Consider the following 26,021-nt stretch of genomic DNA (forward strand, 5'->3'; position numbering starts at 1 on the left):
GCAAACCCAAGATAGTGTCCTCAGAGCAGGAGGGGCGAGGCGAAATTGCAGCCAGGCCGCCCGATCTGACCTGTGGAATGACCAAACCTGATTTCCTTGGTCATCTCCCACTGCAAAGCATCTCCTTCCCCAACCCCCTTACCTGCATCAACTCATCTTAAAACTCAGCTCTTTATTCGGGCATCATCCTTTTGTGGTAGGTATAAGCGTCCCTCCTCTGTGCTCCCACCACTGTCTTTCCCACACACATCGCATGTTTTCTCTGTTGCTTGCCTGCTCCAGGGTCATGTGAGCTGCACCAAGGGATAACTGAGCATTCTTCATCTGCATTTCCTGTACAAATGCCTGTACACAGCAGGCACTTGATAAATGCTTCTTTTGACCTGAATTTAGCAGTGGTGTAGTGAAGAGAGTATAGGCCTGGGAACCAGATGTGCCTTTCATGACAGCCTCAGAATTCGCTAGCTTTGTGACCGTGGGCAAACTGTATAACTCTCAGCCTCATCAGCACAAATGGGCATCATAAAAAAAACCTCAGGTGGCTGAGACGACTTCGTGAGATAATGAAGACACTTCAGTCAGCACAGGTGTTCCCTTGTCGTGAGTGATACCACAGGGAAACCTATGGCGGAGGCTTGCGATGACTCAGCAGCCTTACAAGTATGCCTGTTGTACACGCAGCTGTTTGTGCCTTCTTGGTGGAAGAGCCAGAGGAATGGTCAGTTGGTCCAAATCAGAAATGAGAATCAAGGGTGGCCAGTTTGGGGGATGTCTCAACCCTGCAGATACACACCATCTTCCAATCTCCTTTTCTCTTTCCTTAGTAACATCTTGAGTGTGTTTATCATTCTTGGGTATGAAACAATCACTTGAGCTTAAAACTTGGATCTCAAACTTGCTTTAAATCTCATAACTTCTGCCCTCCCCAGGAAACTCGGGGTGAGGTGAGGGAAGGGAGTGTTATATACTGAATGTGTGCCCCCAAATTTCACATGGTAAGTCCTAATGCCCAATGGAATTTGGAGATGGAAACCTTGGGGGTGATTAGGTCATGCGGGTAGAGCCCTCATGAATGGAATTAGTGCCCTAAAAAGAGAGACCCCAGAGAGTTCCCTCATACCCTTGGGCCACGTGAAGACGCATTGACAAGATGGTGATCTATGAACATGAAGAGGGTTTCACCAGACACTGAATCTGCCAGCACCTTGATCTTGGACTGCCAGCCCCCAGAACTGTGAGAAATAAATTTCTGTTGTTTGTCAGCCACCCGGTCTGGGGTGTCTTTGTTATGTCAGCCCACACAGGCTAGGAGGGAGACGTTGGGGGATTCTACCCTGGTACCTTGTGTTTTCCATGAGCAGTTCTGGAGTAGAGGGGCTGAGTCTAAACTGGGAGCATATCATTTCACCTCTCTTCCAAGTCTAGCTCCTCCAGGGTTGTGCCAGGTTAGGAGCTCAGAAAGGAGGTAGTGCTGCCAAGAGGTGCCAAGTTGATGGGAGAGCTGCCCCTGGACTTGATTTAAAATGCTTGTGCTAAATCTCTGAGTGTGTCTTCCAGGCTAATAAGGGTTTTGGGTACGTGTGTGGAGGGTGGAGCACCAGACAGGAAATAGCATGTGCAAAGGCACAGAGGCACAAGAAAACTTGCTCTGCTTTGAGGCAGACAGCACTTAGGAATGGCCAAGGTGCTACTGGTATGAAGGGCCGATAAAACAGGCAAAGGTCAAACTGGGGGTAGGGAGGTGGGGGGAGAAACAACCCTTTTCTTGCAGGCAAAATAAGGTGGGTGTTACCCAATAGTGATAGGGGATCATTGAAGGACATTTAGGCAAAACTGTGGCAAATTGGAAAATCTCCTAGGTAGATCCTGGAAGATGGATCAGAGAGAATGAGATTGGAGAGCAGGAGACCTGTCACATGGCTCTACTGATGAGCTCGAAGGTGGTACTTTGCCAAGCCTGCCTCCCATGATGTTCTCTGCCAGATCCATTTAAGCAAAGGTCCCACCTATTAACATCCAGGTCGCTTCTGCCTGCCCCCAACCCCTGGGACATTCTTTCCAAAGCTGCCAGAGTATAGGTGGGCTAGGGAAATTGTCAGACTCACTGCTCTAGGCAGCCCATGCTGCCAGCAGGAGAAGGGAGGCCCTCCTTTTATGGAAGGCCTGGGATTCTTCCTTGACAACAGCTCTAAGATCCTTGCTTAGTAACGGAAGATTCCCCCTCCCACTTTTCAAGCTCTCCCAAAAGTAGCTCCCACGCAGGCCCTACCAACTCTCAGCCTGCCAATGGCATCCCCTACTGAGGCTGCAGAAGGGACTCTCAGCTAGGTCTCTTTGAGCACATACTGATACACACACACACAGAGAGAGAGAAAGAGAGAGGGAGAGAGAGAGAGAGAGAGAGAAAGAATGGCTCTGGTTCTACCAATGGAGAGAAATGCATTTTGGGAGCCAAGGTTCGGCACTAGAACCAATGTGATGAAAGGCAGAGGCTTGATGGTGGTGGAGCCACATGAGAGCATGCAAACCTAGAGAATTCTAGATTCCTTTTCTGCCTCATACATACTTAGTGAGTTAGACAGATTATTTAACCTCTCTGAGCCTCAGTTTCCCCAACTATATAATAGAAACAATACCTACCTCTCAGGGCTGTTTCGAGAATTAGAGATAACAATGTTGTTAACTTTCCTGCCTATATCAGCGGATCCCCTACCTTATCTCCCACCAGTGGTAAGATCTTTTTCATCAGTTTCATTTATTTCACATGTTGAAACCCTACTAAATTCAGAGAATCATCATAAGTATTATAGGAGATAAAATATATAAGATAATAACCCTATCCTTATATTGTTTACAACGGATGTCAGATGGGATGTTTTGCTTAGAAGCTAGATTTTAATATTAGACTTCATTTATACCTCCCTTAATTCATCTTCTCAGACTTGATTTTTAGGACCTGTGGTCCCCTAGGGGGAAAAAAAGATGAAACTACATTGTTTAGCTTAACCCTAAGTCATAAATTCTTAATATGTAATGCTTTGGTGATGTTTAAAAGCGTGAGTATGAGAGTGAAAAAAAGGTTAAAGGTATTATAAACGAGCCTGGTGATATAATAGGGAGATCCCTGTACTTCCTTAGAACTTAGGAGGTGAATTACCAAACACAGGATCCTGGGAAAAACATTTGACTTCTCTGCAAGCAGCAATCATAATCTGCTCTCATATCATGGACGAGTCATTGAATCCAATAAAATAATAGTCATAAACATTTCATAAAATAAAATGTTAACTCTCTAGCAAAAGGTGATTGATAACTTAAGCATAGGCCAAACTTTATATAGAGGAAGGTTGGAGGGCTGGTATGTGAGATGCGGAAGGTATTTCAGGCCACAGAACTATGTTTCCTGGCATAACATAGGAGTTCCCCATAGCCTGTAGAGAGAGGGAAATAGAGGCCTGGGTTCTTTTCTGTCAAATGGAGAGGCCCAGCTTCTCCTCTAATACTCACTGACTGCCTCTTGCCCCTTCCTCCAGTGACCCCCCTCCCCCACTGTCTTTCTTCTTTGTCACTAATATCTTCAATAAGACTTGATAGGCTACTAGCTGGGCATCATCTCTGTCATTCTGCATGTGAAGGTCCTTTAAAAGGGGTGGCCACTGCATTTGAGGATCGCATTTGAAGCTCTTATTCTTAAAGTATTAGTTTTTTTAAGCCACCTAATATATGACAATAGTGAAAACAATATATTATTAAGGATCCAACCCTTTGATAAATACTTTACATCTATTACCTCGCTCAATCTTCTCAATAATCCCTCGAGAGAGGTTCTGTTAATATCCTCATTTTACTCTTGAGGAAACTGAGATATGAAGATTGAGGAGCTTACTTGAAGTCACACAGTAAATGGAAGACCCAGCTTTAACAACCATGTTCTTAACCACTCCCTTCTGACTATGGAGTTAGAACCAAGGATAGGAAGCCTCTTTACGGCAAGGTCATCTTGAGGTCATTAGGGGATTCGGACAGTTTTCTGGAAAGATGAACATTCTTGTCTCATATATGAGTGTGAGAACAAGTTGAAAATAGGAGTGATGGTTTGGGGGCATCCTGGTAGAAAGAGGGCACTAGCTGCACTCCTCTGGCTCCAGCTCACCAGGTGGCCTTGGGCAGGACAACCCTTTGGGCCTCAGTCTCATCCTCTGAAACATAAGACATTTGGAAACAATGCCCTTTAATCTCCCTTCAGATTAAACTGGAAAATAATATGATCTGGGGGTCATGTCACTCCTAAGAAACCATGGAGGCCCCTCCTCTTAGAGGAAGATCTTCCATAATCTCTTCACCTCTTTGGTGTTTGGCTTCAAAACAGAGTTGAGAGCTGTCATTAATCATAAGAAGAGATAGACAGAGACAGTGAGAAGGAAGGAAGATCTCTAGAAGCCCCTCCCCCATTCTTTTCTTTAACTTTTCCTTCTGGCAGCTAAATAACACATCTTGTGTCAGAGAGGCTTTCATGGTGTATAATTTAAGGCCTATAAATAGATGACTGTTATTAACAAGCACACATGCACACACATACATTTTTCCCTCTATTCAGACATCAGCAGAAATACTGCAGATAGAAGAGAAAAGATAAGCTGTTTAAAATGGGAGGCACCTTTTTCTCCTCTCCGCCAGCCGGAGGGCTGCATCTGTTTCTTCCTCCGCCTATGGCTCTCAGCTCATTCTATTCCTCTCGCTTTTATTTCCATCTCCATTCCTTTCGTGCTGTTAAACCCCACCCTCCATGCTCTTACCATGATCTTTCTGTGACGTGCGACTCCCCCCTCTAATCTTCATGCCTTAGTCTTTTCCTCATTAATGATCAGTCCCTGGACCCCATTCCAAAGACAGTTTAAACCCTTATTAGTTTTCCCTAAAATTCCAGCTGACACAGGACACGCAGGTACGGACATAACCACATTGGGAGAAAGAACTAGAAGATAAGGGTTACAGAGGCTCACATCAAAAAAGAAGCTACATCAAGACACAGGAAAGACAGGGCTGACAATAAAACCTTCATGTCGGCTACTATTCATTACAGAAAAATTAAAACGATGGTCAGGTCTGGTGGGATAATATAAGATGATGGATTCATGGGTGACGAACATATTAGAATGTACATTATAAGGCATAATACAGATTCCAAGGACCTTTTAAGTACATGATTTCAATTGATTCTCAGACCAACAAGCTAGAGGGCAAAGGGGACATGGAGAGTGGATTTGTCCTGTTCCCTAAGAGACCATGGCTGGTGACTGCAAATCCAGGGCCAACACCTGCTTTTGAGGGCCCCTCTGGGAGTACTCAGGCCCATGTCCTATCACCGTCTAGTATTCAGCACAATGATTTATGACGGCCTCTGCACTTGCCTCTCTCCTCCACTCTTCCGTGAGCTCTCTGGTTGCGTCCCCCCCACTAGGAAAATGCCTGACACGGGGAAGGAGGGCAATGAGCATTTCTTCAATGGAGGAGTAGAGGAAAAGGTGGGTGCCTGCATGTATCTTCCCCCAAAAGCCAATGTTAGACTAAGTTATAAACAAGACAAAGTTTGCCTTGGGACACCTTCTCACGTTACCTCATATGACCCTGTTTGCTTATGGGTCACTGACAACAGCCACAGACCAGGACCCACATTCCCCATTCAACCACTGTGGCCCCAGTCCCTTAAACTCCCTTCTGTCCTTCCAGACACGCTCAGCTCATTTATATCGCATCTTCAACACAAGCTGCATTATCAGGCCTCGCCATGTCTTTCCTGCTACCACATACTTTCATCTTCTTTAAGTAGCCATGTCTTATTAAATTAATAATGAATTCCCTCATTCATTCATTGAAGGAGGGGAACTAATATAAATGAAAGGTATACTGTATGCCAAACATTATCAGAACCTTAAGAGATTTATACTTTAATCTTTATTTTATTGTTGAGAAACTGAGGCTCCAAGAACTTAATTTATTAGGACACAGAAAAAGAGTTTAATACATATTTCTTTAGGAAGGAAAGATGATGCAGGTAGTAAGTGAGTGATCTGGGATTCAAGGCCAAGCCTTTCTGATTCCAAAGCCCACGATTTCTCCAGTAAATTAGCCTCTTCTGATTCTAATTCCAATGGGAATGTCCCTTTGAATTCTAAGACAACAGGAAGGACTTATGAAATCAATGAATTGAAAAATCAGCCCCTAGTCACCAGGCATGTGTAATCATCATCATAATTCTTTGAAACTATTTTAATCTTTTCTTTCAGAGAGTATAAGGAAGAATATGCATAGTGCTTGTCCCTAATGCAGTTTTATTTACACACAAGGGGGCTTGTTATTAGTTCCATTTTTCAGGCAATCGCAGAAAGTGATTTCCTGTGTGACCCATGGCTACCAAGTGAGTGAGGATGGCTCTGGGGATAAGAGGCTGGTTCCTCGACCAGATGCATATACTCTGCTCCTTTCATTAGCCCAAAAGATAAAGTTTCTTTTATTTGATTTTTAAAAATACATTAGTTTTCATGTCTCTGAAAGGAGTCCCGAGAATCAGCTGGTGCACTCTGTCAGTCAATGCTTGTGCACATTGCCCATTGAGATCTAGGAGGATCATGGAGCTCTGTAAAGCCTTCTGAGCAGGCAAACAAAGATTAATTATTTTCTCTCTTGTTTTGGTATTAACTATGCTCTCATTCTCACTCCCCCGCTCTTCCTGTTTGTTCTCGCTCACACCAAGGTAATTCTTGCTGGTCCTTCAAAGCCCAGGATACCTCACCTCCTCCAGAAAATGACCTCTGACCATAACTTCCTCCATCGTTGCTATTTTCTTTGAATCCCAGTTTCCCTCATGGTCAAGCCTTTTAATTGTTTCATGTGTTTTTGATTGTTTACCAACTAGATTTTCAACATCTTTAATATATAAACCTAAATGCTAGAAACACAGTAAGTGAAGAAAAAATACATTTCAATCCCTTGAAAACTGGAAATATACTAACGCTATAGATGATAAACTGCTATTAATAGATTAATCTAAGCCTGTATTAATCTAAGTTAGCCAGAAAGAACTCTTCATTACTCAAACTTAGCAGACAACAGACTTTTGGGTCCCTGCCAACTGGGCCAGTGTCTCTTTGAAAGCATGCGTTAATGATGAGAGGTCAGTGTAATGAGGACTTTGATCTGACATGAGGAGTGGTGATCCCACACAGCTTCTAAAGCCACGAGGGAGTGGGGCCTGAGGCTGACACAGAGCTGCAACTACATGTGGTGTCCTGGGCAGCACACTCTCTGAGTCATATCGCAACACATTTCGGCCTGTGCCCAACAAGGCAGGAACTCACTGCCTCCTCTCTCCCTACAACCTGCCCTATGCCGGGCATCTGGGCTATAGCCCCTCTCCAGGGCCGGTCCCCACCCTGCAAAAGATGTCACTTGGATGGGAGATTCCCACACATGGGGTTATGCACTGTGGTGAACAACAAGGAAGGTGCTATATTTGGAGACTGGGGCTCTGACCTCATTTCTCAAGCCTGGGGGGCACACTGTGTGTGTGGCTCTTCCCCTGCCCATCCCCGTCTCCCTCTCGCTCAGACTGTGTTGGACACGAGTGGCAACAGCATCACACAGCTACAAGCCTAAGCTGGCCCCTTGGGTGTTTGAATTTTAGTGCAGGAAATTATGTATTGGCTAAAAATAACCTTTTAATCAAATGTCCTCTAGAACCAGAACACAGTGGGGCTGTAACATTACAAAAGAAAAGAGAAGTCTAGAACTAGAATTCACAGTCAGTTAGAACCTCCTTGTTTCCAGTTTTCAAAGCTTTGGGAATTCCTGTCGCCATATGTCTTATAACAGGACTATCATATTGAGGAAGAGCCGTCGTCAGAACTACTCCTTAGGATAAAAGCTTTCCTTGGGAACTGTCCATTTCATACCTGGCTTTCATGTGGGTGAAATTATGTATGTAAAATTAACTACCAAGGCAGGCAGGGATTAGGGAGTTTATAGAGTATTCCTATTTCTGTTCTTAACCAAATGAATTCTGTTCTTCATCTCTGCCTATATATATGTGTAATTCAGTAGTTAACTACTGAGCCTAGAAAAATTTGCAGTTGTGCTTCTATCTCCTTTTGTTCTTTTTCGTAGCTAATGTTTAAAAATATTCTTTTGAAATGCTAAGAGACTCTGAAATATTTAATAAACAAACTATTTGGTTGATGAACTAAGTGTCAAACAACAAAGAAACAACATAGCGATTTGCCATTTGATAGAATATAGAGCTACCTTGCAGGAGACAAAACAATTCAAAATAAACTGCCTGACAATAGACCTAGAGCAGATCCTACTAAAGGGCTAAGTCACAACAGTAAACAACAACAGGACTAGTTTCCTGGTTTGAGACAAGCTGGTTTTCAGCCTGAAACACCTTTCACACGTACTAATCTCATTTCATGCTGCAATCACTGAGAGGGGCAAAAGTTATCATCCCCATTTTACAGGTGAGAAAATTGAGACTCCGAGAGGTTTAATAATTTTCCTAAAGCCACACAGCTAAGAAATGATCAAGCCAATGCTAAAACCACACCTTTTTTCTCCAAACTCAGGGCTATTTTCACGATACCATGCTGCTAGTAGAAGGCATTACATACCTCCAGTCTTTCGTTTCTGGGTAATCAAGGAATATCTCATGTGGTACCTTTTTTTGTGGCTCACTCAGCCTCGATTACACTTTTTTATTACTACGGTACTGGGTTGGTAATAACTCCTTATTAAAAAAAACACACACACCAAAACTTCCAGCTAAGAATTTCAAAGCAATTTTACCCAAGGGAAAATCCAGGTCCTGAGGGGCTAAACCACTTTATTTCAGTCCCTGTGGTAACCCTGCATGAGGGACAGTGTCTCATGGTCCCCTGTCCTCTAATGAATCTGTTTTGTTTTGTTTTGTTTTGTTTTTTTTTTTTGTTTTTTTTAATGAATCTGGAATAGGGGTCAGTAGCGCAGGACAGAGATGTCTTGCCAATGCTGGACATGGCGTCAGTCACAGGCAGAACCATCAGGCAAAACCCCTTGTCAGGGCTCTTCTCAAGTCAAATGAAATATTTGTGAAAAGGTTTAAAAATTTAAAAAAATCTATATAAATATAAACCACTATTACCACAGTCATAGTTTGTGGGCCCCAAAAGAAATAGTTTGGGTTTTTTTTTAAATTCAATCTTCACTTTTCTTTTTTTTAAAAAAAATATCTTCATTGATTAGAGAGAGGAAGGGAGAGGGAGAGAGAGAGAGAAACATCAATGATGAGAGAGTTGTCATTGACTGGCTGCCTCCTGCACACCCCTGACTGGGCACTGAGCCCACAACCTGGGCATGTGCCCTGACCAGGGATCGAACCTCAATCTCCTGGATCCTAGGTCGATGCTCAACTGCTGAGCCACGCCCAGCCAGGCAAGAAATAGTTTTTATCTTACTCTCCCACATCCTACTTCCCCTATTTGCCAGTCCAGCACTGGTTTTGTATATAGTAAAATTATGCTGATTTTATTATTGATTTTTACACCTCCAAGATATTCCTTCTAAGGGCTCATAAAGCTGAAAATATATAATGTAATTAACCCATAATTGTGACATGCCAAAAATGCTCTTATAATCCTTGTTATAAGATTGACCCTACATATACACTCAACACATCCAGAACTGTTAGTTGTTTCTAGAACACAGCTTTAGTTTCTCACTTATCCACATGTCATCCTTCCTCCTGAATCATTCTTCACTAATCCACATTTGTCTGACAATTATAGTCTATAACAGAGCTTAGGAGTCATCTCTTCTGGGAAGATGTCCCTGCTGAAGACCCCCCACCCCTCACTCCATCCCCACCTGGAGACTAGCCTGCCCCTCCTGCAAACATTGATGTCCTCCTGCATCTCCTCTCTGGGTGGTCAACTCTTTGAAGCCCACATATTATTGGGTTCTGTATCCCAGCATCTAGCACAGTGCCTGGCACACAGGTGGTGCTCAGTCCATGCTTGTTAAGTGAATGCTTGGCGCCAAGAACTGTTGCAAGAGAGGCTGGAAAGATAAATGAAAAAGCCTACTCTAGCCATTCTCTCCAAAAGTCTTAGACTCTGGGTGTCTTGAGTATTTCCCATGTACTCCTCACTAGGAAGCTTAGCCAGGCCATTCAGCAACTTCTGTGGGTCAAGTGCCTTCCACAGCGATCGGTGAATGCAAACTGCCATTCAGTGATGATCATTTTATCTTCCTTCCTTATTTTAAAAAAGTGGTGAAGAAAAGCACATAGACACATATATACAGTTTAACATATACATGAATACAATAAAGAGAACACCCACATGTCCACCACCCAAGACAAGAAAAGGAAGACCGCCAGCATCACAGACAATCTCTTGGGCTCTTCCTAATGACAATTTCGCCCTTTCTTTTTAGAGGTGACCTCCATGCTGACTTTTATGGTCCTAATTCCTTTGTCTTTCTTTTGTGGTTTCACCTCTCACGTATACAAACTCTAAACAATGAAGTTTTCCTTCCCGTTCTTGATGTTTGAATAGATGGAACCGTTCTGTCCATGTTCTGTCCTCTGGCATTGTGCTTGTGAGCTTCTTCCATACACCTGTGTAGTTAGTGTTCCACTGTGTGAATAAGCTACAAAGCAACCAGCTGTTCTGTTCCCAGTGGGTACTTGGGTTGTATCAAACTTGTTGCACTTATGAACAAAATCTACCAGGGCATGTATATTTTCTGGGTCATATATTTAATAATGCCAAACTGATTCCCAAGTGGTTGCAGCAACTTATACTCTCATCAGCAGTCAGAAAGAGATCCCAATGTGTATCACCTCTTCATTATCGGACTCTGCAAACTTTTGCCCATCAGGTGGGTATGGAAGGAATTCCACCGTCGTCGTATTTGTTTTCACTGATTAGAAATCTTCTATTTAGTGACAACCATCTTTCCTTTCTGTGAAATACCTGTTTTAGACTTTTACTCATTTTTTCTATTGAGTTCTCTGCCTTTTCTTAGTGATTTGGGAGAATTCTTTACATATTTAGAATATTAGTCTGTTGTTTGTTATGTATGTTGCAAATATTTTCTCCCACTCTGTGGTTTATACTTTTAGCATATTAATGTTGCCATTTGATAAAGAGACTGTCGTAATTTTGATGTAGAAAAGAATTATAAAAAATTTTTGGTAGTTAGTGGTTTTTTGTCTCATTTAGGAAATCCCCAAAGATCATGCCAATATCTTTCCTTATTGATTTTTTCTTCCACCTGTAGCCTTTTAATCACTGAAATCAACTCTTTTAGTATAACACAAGGTAAAGATCCAACTTCATTTTTTTCCATGTGGATACCTAACTTTCCTAGCAATTTCTTTAAAAATCTTTTAAAATGCTTTTCCCGCGTGGTCGGGTGTGGCTCAGCGGTTGAGCATCAATCTAGGATCCAGGAGATCGATCGGGGTTTGATTCCCGGTCAGGGCACATGCCCGGGTTGCGGGCTCGATCCCCAGTCAGGGGCGTGCAGGAGGCGGCCGATCAATGACTCCCTCATCATTGAGGTTTTCTATCTCTCTCTCTCTCCCTCTCACTTCCTCTCTCTGAAATCAATAAAGACATATTAAAAATAAAAATTTTAAATAAAAAAATGCTTTTCACACTGGTATAACCAGTGAGTTCTTCTTCAAGAGTGCCGTAGATAGTCTTATTAACCCTTTGTATAGCCATATAAATTTTAAAATCAGCCTGCCAGGTAAAAAGGAATATATATCAAACAAATTCATGAGGTTTTGCTTGGGTTTGCATTAAATTTATAACAATTCAAGGATGAGTGACATCTAGTCTGATTTATAAACTTAGTGTATCTCGCCACTTAGTTTTCTTTTTTAACGTTTCTCAGTAACACTTAATAATTTTCTCCGTAGATGTCTTGGACATAAATATTTTGTTAGCTTTATTTCTAAGGACATTGTCTTGTTTTATGTGTTTTATGTTATTATGAATGGTAGCTCTTTTATTTCATTTTCAATTTGTTGCTCGATTATTGAATTAAATTTATTGTTTTAAGTATTGCATGTGAATACTACAGCCATGCCAAACCCTAGTGATTATTATAATAATCGCTCAATAAATCCCTTTGAGTTTTCTACACGTAATTATATCATCTGTGAATAGTGACAGTTATTTTTCCCCACTTTGCAATTCTTGTATCTTTTATTTCTTTTTATTGTTTTATTGAGCTGACAAGGAACTCTAGGACAAGGCTGAATAGAAGTAGCAACAGTGGGAATTCTTTTCTTCTTCCAAATTTTCAAATGAGAACTCCTGAAGTTTCAGCATTTAGTTTGATGTTTGCAATAAGATTGGAATAGATGCGCTTTGTAAAATTAAGGAAATTTTATCCTATTCCTATTTTGATAGTTTTATCATGAATGAATATTGACTTTTCCCAAATATTTCCTTTGCATTGACATTTGTTTTCTCATTTTTTTCTGTTAATGTAGTGAATTATATAGGTTGCTTTCCCAAAGTTACACTAATCTTACATTCCCAAGATAAACCCAAATTAGTCATGATGTACTTTTTATGTATATTGCTGGAATTGGCTACTATTCGTTTGGCACTTACATTCATGAGTGAGACTGGGCTCTAATTTTCCTTTCTCATTTTGCCTTTGTTAAGTGTTAGAATCAAGATTCCAGGTAAAGTCATAAAGGCTAATGGAGGATTTGCCCTTTTATCCTGTTGTCTGAAGGAATGAATATAAATTAGAAATATTTCTCCCTTGAACACTTATAGAACTTGTTGGTAAAATTATCTGGACATAGAGTGTTCTGGACAAAAAGTTTTGTTTTTGTTTTACTAGTTAAAATAAGATTCAAAATTCTTATTTCTTCGTGAGAAGAAATTTGTATGTTATAATTTTTCCAGGAATGTATACATTTTGTATTTATTTTCAAACATATTGACACTGAGTTTTTCATATAGCCCATTATAATCATTTTAATGTGTGCTGTATCAGTAGTAAATGTCCACTATTTTATTCCTGGTGTTTATTATTTGTGAGTTTCCTCTTTATTTTCTTGATCAGTCTCACCAGAGTTCTGTCAATTTTATTTATATTTTCAAAGAACCAACTTTTGGTTCTGTTCATTCTCTTTATTATAATCTATTTTGTATGATAGTTTTCTATTTCATTAATTTATCTTCTTAATTGCTTTCTTCAACTTCCTTTGATTTTATATTCCTTTGTTTTTCCTAGTTTCTGAAGTTGAAATTTGCAGCCTTTCTTTTTTTCTAATCTATCTTTATAATGTTTTAACTATATCTCTTGGCTTCCCGGCAAATAACTTGCAAAAAAAAAGGGGGGGGGAAAGATCAAGAAAAAGGAAAAGTTTTCATTTGTAGTGTGCCAATTCCATATCTGTGTTGTAAGTACTCCACTATGACTGATTTCAAGATGCTAGTGGGTTAACTCTCAGCTGAAAATGTTTCTGAATATTTAACAGTCAGTTCTTGTGAGCATACAAGTGAGCTCTAGCACACCACTGGCTGTATGTCTCAAATTTTAAATAGCATTTTCACAATTGTTTAGTTCAAAATATGTTCTGATTAATACTATATTTTCTTTTTTCACCACACTTTTTGATTAGTTAGAAGTGTGTATCTAAATTCCCAGTCACACTGGAATATTCTAGTTAATTTTTGTTTTGTATTTCTAGCTTAATTGAATTTTTATTGACGATCATGACCCATATGATTTTATTTTACTAAAATTTGTTGAGATTGACTCAAGGCCCAGAAATAGTTGATTCTCATAAATATTATTGTGTGGCTGAAAAGAATATGTTTTCATATCCTTATTCTGCAGTTTTTGAAACAATGTTCTATATCCATTCATTAGGTCAAATTTTTTGTCTGGTTTAAATCTTCTGTCAAAAGACTTTTTCTGCAAGATTTATCTATGATTGAGAGAGATATATTCAAATCTCCCACTCTGTTACTTTTTTTCCTCTTGTACTTCTGTCAGTTTTACTTTATATATTCTGAAGCCTTATTTTTTTAATATTTTTACATATTTAAATTGTAATATTTTTGTTAATTAAAATACGTCATTGTGAAATTACACTCTTTATTCCTAGTAATATTTAGTCTATTTTTTTATTTAATTTTTATTTTTGTTTAAAGTATTACAGATGTCCCTTTTTCTCCCCAATGCCCCGTTCCCCCCCGTCCCTTCCCCCTCCCCAGTCACTCTCCCCACCATTGTCCATGTCCTTGGGTTGTGCATAGATGCATATAAATTCTTTGGTTACTCTCTCCCCCTCCACCCCCTCGCCCCCCTCCATCCCTCTGACATTCATCAGTCTCAACTATGCTTCCATGTCATTGAATCTATTCTGCTCATCAGTTTATTAAGTTCTTTAGATTCCACGTATAAGCGAGATCATGTGATATTTTTCTTTCACTGCCTAAACCCTTCTAAACTACCTGTTGATGAGTATTTGTCTGCTATCATTTTCCATCCTTTTGTCTTTCCCCCTTTGCATCCTTTTGTCTTAGCTGTGTCTTCTAAAAATATTATGTACAGGAATATAAATCATATATAATATAGTCAGAAAACATTTGGGTTTTTATCATTGTTTTTGTTTTTACTGGAGACCTTACTCCATTTAAATTTTTGTAAGTTCTAATATTTTGGGGTTAAAAAAATCTACCATCTTATTTTGTGCTTATATTTGAACTACTTTTCATATTTTTTCTTTTCTTTATTGCCTTCTTTTAGATGTATTTGTTTTTATAATTGATGTTTTTCTTCTATTAGTTGGGAGTTATATACTCTGTTTCTATTATTTTAGTATTTACCCTGAAATTGCAACATTCATAGTTAATGCATAAAATTTTTAAATTAATCAATGCCCTGATGTTTATTACAGATAGTATAAAAACCTTAGAACATTTAACTCCAATTTCCCTCATGTTATTCTTCCTGAGTGTTCTCATTTTTTTTCTTCTATTTGATTTTATAAGACATTATTATTTCAATAGTCAAGTACACTTATATTGGAATATGTATTTATAATTGTGTCCTTCCTTTCTTCTTACAAGAAGACATGCCTGAGGGCAGATGTGTGTCATAAAGACTGGAAATGCAGGGCTGATGGTGAGACAAGACTTCTAGTGAGCAAGACTCAAGGGGACATTTGAGAGCCAATGGTCAAGGTCGAGCTCAGGCCATAGTTAGGTGAGAAGACAGAAGTCAAGGAAGTCTAGCCAATGTGAGAAAGCAAATCTCAAGTGAGCATTTGGGAACCAGGGATCTGGACAAGCAAGGGACAGACAGACATCCCAGACATCCCAAGTTGTTCTGACCACAGGTATAAGGGAGGCATCATCACAGCCAGCAGACCTATACATTGAGGCAACGCCCAGGACAATCATGGAGCATCTTAGGTACCTTTTCTCAAGTGGGACACAAGTCCACAGATGCGGTCAGTAAGTCATGTTAGGGACCTGGAGGCTGAAGAGAAATAGGGTCACAAATAAGAGCAGATGTTATTTCATCAGTTGATAGTTTTATGTTCAAAGTAATGGTCTCCAGAGCATAATGCAATGCCTAACACTTAATAGGCACACAATAAATAGGTATCAGTTGACTTATTTTCCCACTCTTATTGAACAAATGGGACTATGCCAGCCTTTATATGATAAGAGCAGGAATTGGACATATTTCTTTGCCTAAAGGCACTTATATCTGGGGGCTGCAATCAACATTTAATTAAAATATAAGGCAAAATGACAGGAGTTAAAATGCCAGGGTGAAGCCATTAGCTCTGCCTGAGATTATCAAGGATGGCTTCATGGAGGAGTTAGCGGGCTTGTTTGAAAGGTCAACTAGGGGGCATCTTCATGACAGTGACAGCCACAGGGATATTGCTAGTATGCTGACACCTGTGCTTTCTAAGTTATTGGTATTGGAGGGTAGGGCAGGGACTTGCTCTGTGATGGACAGGGTCACCAGGAAAAGCCTGGCAAACAAGGGGCGCTGTTCCTCCAACCCTCCCTGCTTCCCCCGCCAACCAACTGGGAGTGCTCTTGTCTCTGCTTCTTATGAGTTTCCTTCCCATTTGTGATGCTTGTCACAGTCTACATTTTATTCCATATGGACAAGTCCTGGGACATTCTAAGTTTCTGACACTAGAAAATGGACCAAGGCAGATTCTTGAGGATCACAAAGCTCTTGATGACAAATGTCCATGGGATTCACTACTAGCTGGAGGGCCAGTCATGGCCAATACCACTTTCCACATCCCAGCCCAGGCTCTGATGGTGGAGTTTCCACTGCAGCAAAGAAAAAGTGATGGGTGCTATATGTAGCTTCCACAGTCTTTATGCAAGAACTGCCCAGGCCTGTTCTGAAACTTAGCTTTTTCATAATCCCATGTTGGTATCAGACAAGTCTCCAGAAGGGGAAGTAACACATACAAACTGCCTAGGATTCTCTCACCTACATCTTCCTGCCTGTCAGTGGCATCCCAGAACCCCTGAGCACCTACTCTGACCCTCAAGGCCACTTAAGGCAGGGGCTATCACATTATTAGTGGGTCCCCTGTGCTGTCAAGGAGAAGGAAATGACCTTTACCTGAGTCACTTCGCCTCCCGCTCCTCCATAAGACCTTCCCTGTGACTGTTCCCGTCTTCTCAGATTTTCTTAAATCAGTCTCACACCTTTCCATCCTGCCATATAGCTACACACATAGTTTATGTGTAGTCATGCACAAACATTAGAAGAATCTTGAGAGTGAAACCATGCCACATTTGTATCGCCACAGAGTCTAGTGTGGTGCCATTCATCAAGAAAGGGTCAAACAGCAGGTCAGTCTACAAACGGTTATGATTGAGTGTAAAATGCCAGGAGGTGCTACACTCAGAGAAGATGTTCTATAGGAAGAAACTTGGTCCTGAGGTTTGATTCATGTACTAGTTTCCAAGGGCTGCTATAACAAAGCACTAAAAATGGGGTGGCTTAAAACAGCAATGTATAATCTCACAGTTTGGAGGCTGGAAGTCCAAATCCAGGTGTTGTCAGGGTTGGTTCCTTCTGGGGCCCGTGAGGCAGAATCTTCCAGGCCTCTCTCCTAGCTTCTGGTGGTCTCAGGCATTCTGTGGCTTATAGATGACACCTTCCCTGGATTTTCACAGCATCCCTCTGTATGTGATGTATGAGTCCTAATTTCCCATGTTTATAAGGACATAATGTATTAGGATCCATCCCAATGGCCTCATCATAATCATTTGCAAAGACCTAATTTCTAAATAACGTCACATTCAAAGGTACTAGGTTTTAGGACTTCGGTATTTTGGGGGAGAAACAATCCAGTTCATAACAAGCAGTATTTGGACATGCAGACTCAGAGGAAGGGCATACCAGGCTATAGACAGAGAATGAGCTAGGGCATGGAGATGGGAAGGGAAGTGATTTCATATGCTTGAAAGAGTGATTTCACATGGCTCTGTGATTAAGGTGATATAATGAATATAAGTGAATCTGAAGAATGTGCCCGTGTACATGAAATTTGTTTATATATAAACTCCCATCATAGATTCTGACTCACTTTTTCTTTCTGGTTCTGTATTTGCCCCTTGTTTTTTGTTTGTTTGTTTGTTTGTTTTATGTGGGGGTTTTTTGCATTTCAAGAAGTTACAGTTGGCATGACATAGTGCCTGAGTACATTCAGCATCTCCTCTAGTTTTGCAGAGGTGAGGCGCTGCCTGATGTGATAGGGCCCCCTTTGAGGCAGGTTGGTGGGAACTTTGATCAAGAAGAGAGAAGTCAGCACAGATGGGCTCTCAGAAAGGGAGATTGAAGCCTCAGCCATCAACTCCTAAGACATTATGTAAACCATGCTCATTTCCCATTCTGCAAGCACAGAGTTCTGTCCTGGATCGATAGCTCCCGGGAGACTGTCATCTGCAGGCTGCTCAAGGCTAAGAGTAGAGTTTGTCACATGTCACCTTCACTCAGGCACCACCTAACCCTTCAGCGTGCCCCGGCCATGGCCCAGCTGCCACTTTGGAGAAATGCCACATGGCCATGTACAAACAATGGACATGTCACAAATGTGTGTGTTTTGTTTTTTGTTTGTAGTTTTGTGTGGAGTTTTTTTTGCATCAGTGATGGTGGAGATGATGGCCAGCGCGCTGGGTGCTAGTAATGCTGGCAGGGCTCTGGTGGTGATGGTCATAGTGCTGGTGACAGTGCTGGTGGAAAATGTAGTCTTGATCCATTACTTTAGTGAGTATTACGAGCCTGAAGCTTGGTGAGAACTAGAACCAGGATATAGAATTTTTTATATCCCTTCTAATGCCTGGCCCAGAACTTTTCTACAATATCTGCCAACTGGGTAAATAAATATTCAATATGCTCAATTTCTATCAAGTTCATAGTTCCATGCTTAGGAACTGAATCCTCACTCTGCAACTTATAAATGTTGTGATCCTACAGAATTTACAGCAGCAAATCTTGACACTCTATCTCAACATCATAAGCCATCAATTAATGAGCTCTATTAATAGTAATATGATCCTTATTTGGAATTTATACTTTTAAAAACTAAAGCCTCTACAGACTCATCATCCAGGTGGTGAATGAACCTCCTTGCGCACTTAGACACATGCAGAGTAGTGGATGAACTGAGGAGGTGCTGACAGGCCTCTGCAGTTGACACCCATCTGCTTCTGCCCCTACATGATGCTAACTGTGGCACTGCAATGAGAATGACAAGCTCTCAATGACCAACATGCCAATAAGTGACTCAGCAATAAAGAACTGGAGTTGTTATTCATGTAATAAATCGAACCTCCTTAGCTCTGAATAATATTCCTGAGCCCTTTATCTCAGGGAAGGAGGGTCTAAGGATCTGACCCCAGCTACCTACCACCTTCAGCTCCCTGTTGCCACACTTCTCAGAGAGAGGACGAGAGAGAAGGTGCAGAGAAGGGTCAGTGCCTCACCTCCAGAGATTGTGTGTTGCTTGGGCTGGACTGCCTTTCTCACTGTTTCTTGTCAATTTCTTTTTCTTCTCTGCTGCTTGTATGATCCTTTCTATCCCCTCCCCATTTCCTCAGTGAGGTATTAAACTACCTCATCTCATTTCCACCCAGATGAGAAGGGGGACTGTATTCAGGAAAAGACTAAAGTCCTTTTAAAAATCCTTCTAAAGGTATTTTGTATCTTTCAAGAGGGTGTTAAGTAGCTAGCTCAGAGAGAAAATCCTGCCCATCCTGGGTGTTAGGTCAGAAATTATTCATCCAGATTGAAAATTCTCTCTCTCTCTCTCTCTCTCTCAATCTCTCGCTCTCACACACACACACACACACATACACACACATATGAGGAGAGAGAGAGAAAAAGAGAGAGAGAGACTTCAGATTTAACAAACCTCAAACCTTTATTAAGCAGTTCTTGGGGGCGAGGTGACAGTTTAGGAGAGGAGGCAGGTGCACAGGCTAGAGCTGTGCCCTAGGCAGGGTGATCAGTGCGCTGATGGAGGTAAAACATTTCGCTCTGAGAACCCAAATTAGTCCATCTGGGAAGCTTGCAAAAGTCAGCTGCAGCCCATTTCAATCAGGGCTTTGTTTTTCCCAGCTTTGTTAGTCACTGATTGTCTCAATTTTGGTTAGATCTGAATCAGCTGTTAGCACTGTGGCACTCACCAGACCAGCTATGCTTCCATGTTTCTTAATAATCGCCCACATTTATTTAGTGCCGCTTTTCCACAGCCTCTACATACATTATTCCATTTTACCCTCCCGCTCTCCCTGTAAACTTGCTCTGTCAGAAACCGAGGACGGCTCGACGCTGAGCTCGCTGCTGCCACCCAGTAGGAACTCACTGTGTCTGTGTTGAATGGTTTTGGCTGACCAGCTGGTTGAAGGAAATTACCTATTTAGGTTGTGACATTTCCAGAACTGGGACTACAACCCAGCCTTCCAATATTTCTGTCTACTGTTCCTCTCCCTCTGTCTTGATGTACCACATGGTCAGGGACCAGTTGTTCTCAAGGTCGAATTAGCACTCTTCCCTGAAATTCCTGAGTTTATTAGTTGGCATATTTTTAATAGGGCCCCATGATTTTCTTCAGTTTTCATACTGATTTGCAGATTACAAGAGACCAAAGAAGCTTCTTTTATCAGTACCATCACCATCATTATCAAGATTCATTTGGTAAAAGTATAGATATAATGAACATTGGCATTAATTAGTCACCTTTTTGCACTTTCTGTTCCTTTGCCAAATGGACTTCTCACTCCTAATGGCCCTAAACTTCAAGCAAAATGATTTATATATATTTTATATTTATACCTAAATTTTTATTCGAAAGATGGCATAACCACAACCTTAAAGACATTTTTAAAAATCACTCAATACCAGGTTCATTTTTGCATATCACCTTTCCATGTTTGCTGTAATGCACAGTGATAGTTATAATCATGGTTTTAGGCTATTTTTTCAACCTTCTTTCATCAGTTACCAGTTTATCATATTTTCCATATTGCTCCATAGACATTATAATTGCTATTTTAATAACCACATATATCCCTTCACAGTGATGCACCATCGCTTACTGAGTCTTGCACCTCATTGTTGGGCATTAAGTTATTTCCAGTTATGTCTTGTTATAGATAATATTGCAATGAAGACATTTTAATTACTGACTATTGTGTTTCACTTTGATGGCTGTGACTCATGCAGATGCTTAATTTGTAAAATTCAGCAATGTTCACAGTGAGGATATGGTTAATATTGTGTTATGGATACTAAAATATTGTAGGACACCATTCTCTCCTTCAAGAAATTTGCAGTTTTTCCTGGAAGGAGATAAATGTGCTGAGGTATGGAAGCTGTGTGAGAAGGTGCAGCATGATATCCTCACACTGGATAGATAATAAGGGCTCTGAACACTTTGAAAATGTGTGAGTCAAGGGAGATGATTGAAAGGCAGACAGAAAGGACTGAGTGCAATGTCTTATTTCTCTGTGTTCTTGCCTATCCCTGGGGACTGGGAGCCTGCCCTCCTTCTCTCTCCAAGCAAAGCTACACTTCACTTACCTGCTGATGATTACCAAGTCCAAAGAAATCAGTGAGGGGACCAGGCGAGCCCCAAACTGTCAGAGGGAGGGATGAGATGCAGGAGTCGGGGAAGAGAGACAACTCACGGTTGGGTCTTAGACCTAGGGAATGCACTGTGTCACTGAGTGGGGACCTAACCATGTACATCTGATTGAGGGCCCTGCATTAAATAGAACAGAAAACACCCTTGGGGCCAGGGCCTGGGCAAGATGCGCCAGGGAAAGTGGGCGTTCTTTTTTGCCTGGCTCTTCTGCAAAGTAGAAAAAGCATCTGGAAGCATATTAATCCCATTGAACAGCATGATGAAGTTTTGTATCCACTTAACCGTTTGTCAGTTATCTGCAGGGCTCCTGCTGTGTTTTGGGAGCTGTGATAGAATTTTGGGTGCACATATGAATAAGATGTGCCTGTTTCAAAGGATCATATAATCCACTGAAGGAGACTGATCAACAACCATCTGTCTTGCCTATAAGAGCACAATGAAATAAGTGCTAAAGGTAGAGGAAGAAGGGACACATTCCAACTGAGGTTCAGAGTCTGAGTGGATGTGGCATTGGAGCAGGGCTTTGAAGGCAGAGGATGTGAACAGGCCGAGAATGGAGCAGGCAGCAGGAGGATCTCAATTTAGGCAAAGACCCAGGGCCATGAATGAGCAGGGTGTGCTTGAGTGACCGTGAGTGGCCCGTTATGAGGGCAACTGAAGCTGTGCCCAGGGATGTGGGTGCTGAGTGAGAAAGTAGCCGGGACCAGGTCAGAGAGGTTCCATCAGTGCAAGGGGTGTGAACTGAGTTCTTCATCCCTGGGGAGCTACTGATGAAGCCAGTGAATTTCCCTCACCCCTCAGAAGCCCTAAACTTAGCTTGGGTCCCCTTCCAGCATGCTGTTCCCCTGGCTCTGATTCTCACTGGGGACCTGCTGGGCTCTGGAATGCCCTGAAGCAACTGCAGCTTGTGGCTCTGGCCAGCCAACAGTGGCCCTTTGCCCTGCACAAAAGGCTGGAGCATCTACCCAGGCCCCACTGTGCACCATCTCCTGGCTCTAAGACAGTCTTGCCTTCGCCATCCAGTACTGGTGCAGAGAGCCCCATGAGGCTGAGGCCACCATGCCCCCAGGAGAAGGCTGAGTAAGCCCTGCATCATCTAGGTCGCCGAGGAACCAAGCCACCACATGGCTTGGAACCAGCACAGCCCAGGAAAGCAAAGTCAGGAGGCTTCTTAAGGAACCCAGCAAGAGCTCTGCACTTTCTCCAGTCCACATGGCTTTGGGCACTATGCCCGGGACACAAAGCACCGGCAGTGAAAATTTGACAGTTAGGAGCAAAGAACAGAAAAGAATTATTTCCCAATTTTAAAATCTACGACTCAGGGAGGCCTCACTTACACGGTGCATCTCTAAGAGACTGGTTCACTCAACTATATTTAATTGAGTAATTAATACTTGTATAGCACTGTATTGAATGTTCTTTCCAATGCAGAGGTGAAACTGACCCAGGGCCTTCCCTCAGGAACATATAGTTTTCAGTGGAAAATGAGACAGAGCCCTCAGAGAATGCAGGTGGTGTGCCATAACTTTTGAGAGGAGGAATTCATTTCCTCCAGCTTGGAGAAAGAGGCGGAGGGCAGGAGGCCTCAGGAAGAAGGTGATATTTGAGTCAGGGGAAAGGAGGCATTGAGGCATGGGTGGAACTTGAGCAGGTGTAGATGTGGGGTGGAGGAAAAGAGTGTTCCATGTGGTCAGGACAGAAAGTTTAATTGCCCAGAGGGCAGACAGGTAAGCTGCTGGAGATCAGAAGTGCTGCCTTTAGTGTCTGTGTCCTCAGTGCCTTGTCCAGTGGTTCAATATATAGCAATCGAATAAATGAATGAGTGAGTGAATAGAGAAGTAGTTTGATTGAGTTGAAGCAGAGGGAGCATGAAAGGAGTAATGAGAAATCATGTTGCAAAGGCCACACCTTGGATGAATGTGGACTTGATCCTGCAGGGAATAGAGGAGCTGCTGAAAGGTTTGAAGCAAGGTTAGGACGTGATGAAGTCGTGCTGCAGGCAGATTAACCCGATCTGTGAGGCTGATTGAGTGAGGCGGAGAGACCATTTGGGATGTTATTGCTGCAGTCCTGGCAAGAGGTAATAAGCACCGAATTAGGGCAGCAGCGATGGGAACAGAGGAGGGGACAGACATGAGAGATAATAGGAAGGAAGTATTGACAACAGACAGGTTGGGGGTGGGGCATGGGAGGGAAGGAGAGAAAAGCAAAGATAACGGGGAGATTTTGAGCCTGGGTGGCAGGGAGGATGGCAATGCCATTAACAAAAATAGGCTACCCAGAAGGGGCCAGGTTGAGAGGGAATCTGAGGAATCTGTTTTGCACACGCTGAGATGTGGAGATGCACCCTTTTCCACCTGGAGCATGAGTCCACTCTTTATCAGGAAAATGCATGAGGACGGTGAGTGGGCTCCCCAGGCCACGCGGCGCCATGAGTCCATTTTCATGGACTAGGTCAAGACCCAAGTCATTTCCTGAACACTGATTGTACTGACAAACTCTAATTGTGTTTTACACAGAAAATATTTTTGGAAAAAGTATCCTGATATAATCATGATTTTAGATTTTTTTAAAAAACAAACCCTGCCAGGGTTCTTCCTTTTCCTCATTATTAATGAATTAGGAGGTACTCAGACCTAATAAAAAAGCACATAAAAGGCTCATAAGCAGCCTTCAGATCTTCTTCGCCATTCAGTGACTTTCATTTTATGAAGCTGGAATTTCCAGTTTCTAATTATTGTAGAACAGCAGTATTTGAAGTAGCACTCTACTTTAGCAGCAACCACCAAAAACCTGAATGAGCACTCTCTATGGACTGGTACCATACCAGGCACTGAAAAATAGTGACAAAAAGAGGTAAGGAAAAAATGTCCACCATTTGGGAAGCCACAATCTGGTAGATCGGGATAAATGAATAAAATGATGAATATATACAGTGTGATATGTGCCACAATAGAAATGCAAGCAGGCAAGAAATTTGAAGGTTATTGTGTCTTCAGAGAAGGGGTTGGGGAAGACTTCACAGAGGAGGTGACATTAACGATGGATTTAGAGGACTATTGTGGAACACTGATGGGCTAGAAGATGAAAAAAATGAAGATGATTATAGCATTTGGGTGAAAGGAAGGAGAGAGACCAGAAAGATAATTCAGGGGCAGATCATGAAGGACCATTGTATATGTGGATTTTATTTTGATGAGTTGGTTAGATTTACACTCTAATGGGTCACTATAGCAGCATTCTGGAGAATGTCTTTGAGGGATTTGAAATGGGGCAAGGACAGCAGTTAGATGAATTGTCACAGTCCAGGTGACCAATGGTAAAGGTCAAAGGAGATAGACACAATAAATCATAGAAGATGGTTTGAGGAGATAAAATCAATTGGACTTATCAATTAATTAAGGAAAAAGAAAGGTCTAGGGTAAATCTCAGATTCCTGGATGATGATCCTACCTATAGGAAAAGAAAATATAGGACCCAAAACATTTTGGGAGCAAAAAAGATTTTCAGTTCAGATTTGGAGCGATTTGGTTGTAGCTGTCCAGTAGGTCAGTGTATATATTTATACATATTTGACCCATGAGAGAAAAATACATAAAGCAACTTCTTTCAAGCACTGCAAACTAAGAAGCACAGGACTGTGATCCTTAAGAAAAGGGAAATACACATGGGCAGTGCATGGTGTCTCATAATCTAGCCTTGGAAGTCATATGGTGTCATATGGTGTCTTTTGGTTTTGCTGTCACACACCTCTGCCCAGATTCAAGTAATGAAGACACAGACCCTACCTCTTGATAGAGAAGAGGCAAGGCTGAAGAAGAATGTGTGGGACTAAAGGCATTCTCATGACCACATTTGGAAAATGCAATCTCTCCTACCTACCCTATGATCCAGCAATCCCACTCCAAGAGATGAAAGTATATGTCCACAAAAAGGTTCATACATGACTCTTCGTAGCAGCATTATTTATAATATTCGCAATCAAGCCAAACGTCCACCCACAGGAAAATGAATAAACAAATTGATGTATATTCCTACAATGGAATGCAACTCAGCAAGGAAAAGGAATGGATTACTGAGACACACAACATGGATGATTCTCACAAATATTATTCTGAGTTAAAAAATGAAAGAATACATCTTTATTATTCCATTTACATGAAGTTCTAGAATGGCAAAACTAATCTTTGGTAAATAATAAAAATAAAAATAAATAGTTGCCTGTAGGACATGGCAGTATTGACTGGGAAAGAGCAGGAGAGAATTTTCTGAAGTGATGGATACATAATGTATGAAATATATATATAAATATATTCATTTGTCAACACTTAATGAATTATACATTCAATATCTCTGTGTTGCACTGTTTGTATATTTTACCTGAAAAAATATATAAACAAATTTTGAACTCTAATTAGTAAATTTAGTTTTAGCAGTGGTACAGGTTAGGAATTCTGAAACTATTTTCTGTTTAGGCTTGAAAAAAATCAGTAAATATAAGCCAGGTTTCTTACTGTTGGAGAAGAGAATCATACATACAAAAAAAGAGGAGAAAGAATGTGTCCTGTGGCACATTACCACCTATGTGTTTATGAATCCATCTTTTCTGTTATATGTGTATATATTCTAGCTCTGTGCCCAGAGAAAGCCTAGAAACAAGGATACACCAGGAGCACTAAATGTATGTAGAACCCAGATCCTGGTTTCTAATGACCATTCTCCATTTAAAGGAACCAGAGTTCCCTGGAGAAAGGCTGATTTCAGTCAAAGAAAGGACAAGATGAGCCTGGGACATCTTGTTCCATAA

Source organism: Miniopterus natalensis, chromosome 2 (assembly GCF_054644295.1).
Source record: "Miniopterus natalensis isolate mMinNat1 chromosome 2, mMinNat1.hap1, whole genome shotgun sequence".
Taxonomy (NCBI): Eukaryota; Metazoa; Chordata; class Mammalia; order Chiroptera; family Miniopteridae; genus Miniopterus; species Miniopterus natalensis.